The 3526-nt window shown below is 39.4% G+C and overlaps 1 protein-coding gene across 1 annotated transcript in view; it reads right to left on the reverse strand.

Moving 5' to 3' along the window:
• Positions 1–1692, reverse strand: part of LOC117946736 (urotensin-2 receptor) — a 4367-nt gene extending 2675 nt beyond the window's left edge. The window contains exon 1 of the mRNA XM_034875096.1: positions 1483–1692. The gene's annotated coding sequence lies outside the window, so the exon portion shown is untranslated. The remainder of the gene's footprint in view (positions 1–1482) is intronic.
• Positions 1693–3526: the final 1834 nt, after the last annotated feature.

The raw sequence follows: 3526 nt of genomic DNA on the forward strand, positions 1-3526 counted from the left end.
GACATGGGTGAAGGGGAGAACAAAAATATGTAGGACAACAGTTAAGGACAACAAAGCTACAAATTATTTGGATCTCTGAGGCTGCTGCAAAGTGATCTATGTAGTAGTATATATTAGTATATATATACTACTACAGTGTAGTATATATTATGTAGTAAATGTGAATCATGACACCAGATAAAGTAAATAAAGTCATATAAACATGTAGTAGAAATGAAAATGTCAACAAAACCAGGATGGTTTATGTTTTAACAGAAACCTGCTGGTTGGCACAGCCTTTACAGTTTTATAGTTTCACAGTGAGCCAGGCAAGGCTGTCATGGATTTAGTAAAATAATTGGATTTTCAGAGTGGGAGGGCTCCAGCTGAGCTGTAAATCTAGAAATCTCCAAACGCCTGTTCCTTCTTAAGGTCAGCAGTTGGACAACAATTAGGCTAATTGGGACTCCAAAGAAACATTAATGATCTAATTTGACTTAGTTTTTTCGTGCAAACAAATTCTAAAAGGTCAAGTTTAGCTCAGAGTTCAGAGTTCTGGGTGTATATGGTGCGTTTTTGCGCACCGGTGGTTTGGATGTGCACTGTTGCATTCAAAATCTGCCGAGTCAGTGGATAGCGCAGTGAGTCGGGTTGACAGCAGTTAGACTTTATTAATACGCATATACTGTGTGTGTGTGTGTGTGTGTGTGTGTATAAAAATCTACATTATTTTAAAGGATACAATAACAATTGCCTCAGAAGAAGAGGGCGGAAATTAATGTCACAGTGCCTTTTGTGATGTTATTTTGACATTCGCGAGATAAGCTTAATATTTTTTGACCAAGACTGATGCTTTGTAATCAGACATCAAAGCAGACGCAGGGTGCCTGACAGAAACGGCCTGTATGACACATGGTGACCCAGGCTGCACCGGGGTTAAGAGCTACTGTTGAACTGCGGAGGAAACCCCGCCGTGCCGCGCGCCTCCACACGTTACCGGCTCTCTTTAAGTAACAGCTGTGTTACATTCGTGACAGGGAATATAGATCAGTTCAACCATACTCTCTTTAAATGTCATCTTTGATGCCAATGTGCAGGCCTATACATTTTAATTTAAAATGTTCTCAATAAATCTACAACCCAAAAGCTAAATATTTCCGTAAGCAGGCTAATTAAACGTAGGCCTGTGTTTGATTAAGACCGCACTGCCAGCAATAAATAAAATAAGTAAAAAAAAACAACTAAAAAAACACTATGCCACTTGAAATAATAAGAGAGAACATTTGTTTTACATTTAAAAAAGGCGATTCCTACTGAGATAGAAATCGCCTGATAAAATTGATTTATCCTGTCGCCTACCTGTGTTTGGCCTATGTTTGGGCCCTAACCAGCACTAAAGAAAAACGTGCGGTATGGTCATATAATCCCACAGTATTCATATTGAATCGCAAAAATGAATCGGTGAATAATTCGGCTAGATGGTTTTTTTTTAATCAAATTTACCTGAAAACAGTTTAGTCCCAGGTGCTGTAAAAACAAATATTCCATGGATTTGGTTGGCGTGAAAACTTCGTTCCCATTTTGAAATATCCCTCTGAATTCTTTAGGCCAGATCAGGATTATTTCTCTTCAACAGGAGAAATGTCTGAGGCGACAATCTTCCTCCAAACTTCTCTGCTGTCTGTCCTGCTCACTGCAGTCTTTGATGTGTCTGAGTCAACGGAAGAGGTGTGTGTGTGTGTGTGTGTGTGTGTGTGTGTGTGTGTGTGTGTGTGTGTGTGTGTGTGTGTGTGTGTGTGTGTGTGTGTGTGTGTGTGTGTGTGTGTGTGTGTGTGTGTGTGTGTGTGTGTGTGTGAAGGGGGCGGGATGCTGAGTGAAGGGGCTTTTCCTGCATACTACTGAATATTAATATGAAGTTAGTCTGAACTGGGGTCCTTGAAGCCCCCACTTGAAATGGAACAGTAACAGAATATATAACACTGACATTCCTAATAATACATTTCACTTTCCAACCATTAATAATGTAGGTAGTGATAACAGGAAGAGTGTATATTGCCATATCAAATGGGGTGTGTGGTTGAAATCTACTTATCATAGAAATATTACAGAATCAGCGTAGAAGACAAATATTTAAAAGCTTTAACTTCATGGTAATTGCCGTCAGCCCATTTCAGTTGCTTTAAATTACGATCACTGCTCAGCCCACAGCTATGCTGAATAGTGGTTTAAGAATTTAAAATACAGATAGAGCTAATAGTTGCGTTTTAAAGTCTTATATTTTATAGACCTGACTGGGGAGATTTAAAGTAAGTTTGATCACGCTTTGATGACTCTCTAATGGTTTCAATATTTTTGAGCCAGATATAAATCTCAGTGAACTTACTTCAAATACTTTCCACAAAAGTCAAGAATCTGACCATATATGGTATTGCGACATCACATTTTGGCAAAAAAAAAATACACTGCTATATAAGTCAGCGGTATGGCCAATGCATTAGGTTTAAAAGCTACAAATTTATTGTGATGGATATAAAACATGTGTTTATTCAGAAATAGCACTGTTAAATACTGTGATGCATTTATCTGAGTGAAGAATGTAGTGAAGAAGATCAACTAGAAAATGCAAAATAAAATTATAGAATTAAATGGTTATTCCTATTTGTATGACTGACATCTATTTTAGTCTTTCAGCAATAAAGAACCCCTTGTTGTTATGGTGCCAATGGCACTAAAAACAAAATTATGCATCTATTGTCCACACATGCAAATCCAAAAAAAAAATAAAATGTAAGCATAACTGAAAAATGTAAGCATAACTAAAACTGCACCGTTGACACTTCCAGTAAGATTGAATTAGACTGCAGAGTTTAGACTCTCTGTGGGAAGGGCAAAGAGACAAACGTACGGATCCAGCGTATCATTGGTGTTTGCTGTCATTTCGTGACGCACTGCAATAACTAATGCACTTCAACTCTGACCCAAAGTCAATACCACATCAGCTCATGTTCAAACACAAGGCGCCTTACACCCCCACAAGGGATTTATAAGATGATTTGGTGTTTAAATTATAGAGGAAATTAATAATCCCCTATATGCCTGTATCAACATTTTTCCATGTCAGAGAAAAGTTGAACTGGTAGATCTAATAAATGGCACGACTTTAGGTTGTGACAACACCACAGAATAAACGGGTCTTTCAGCAGTTATCAAAAGCAACTTACGGTTGCCTGTTATCCACCGAGTTGTTTTTGGCCCCGCCGTCGCAGAACCCACAGCTGTGGTTCGCCAGCCTCAAGAGTCTGAACAACTTGGAAACAATTTAGTTGTGACTAGCCAGTAAAATGTGTAGGCTGTAAGCCTCATGCTGGTGGCGGGGAGTCTAGGTTGGCTGCTTCATACATGTGCTGGCGTACATAAGATAGACAGAGACAGGCTGTAAAGATGAGAGAGGGACGGGTGGAAGGGGGGGGGACATACCTATCCCTACGGGGTGTGAGGAATTTGAACAAATACCTGGCACAGGCATGCCAAAATAGGGGGGGGGGGG

Source organism: Etheostoma cragini, chromosome 6, assembly GCF_013103735.1.
Source record: "Etheostoma cragini isolate CJK2018 chromosome 6, CSU_Ecrag_1.0, whole genome shotgun sequence".
Taxonomy (NCBI): Eukaryota; Metazoa; Chordata; class Actinopteri; order Perciformes; family Percidae; genus Etheostoma; species Etheostoma cragini.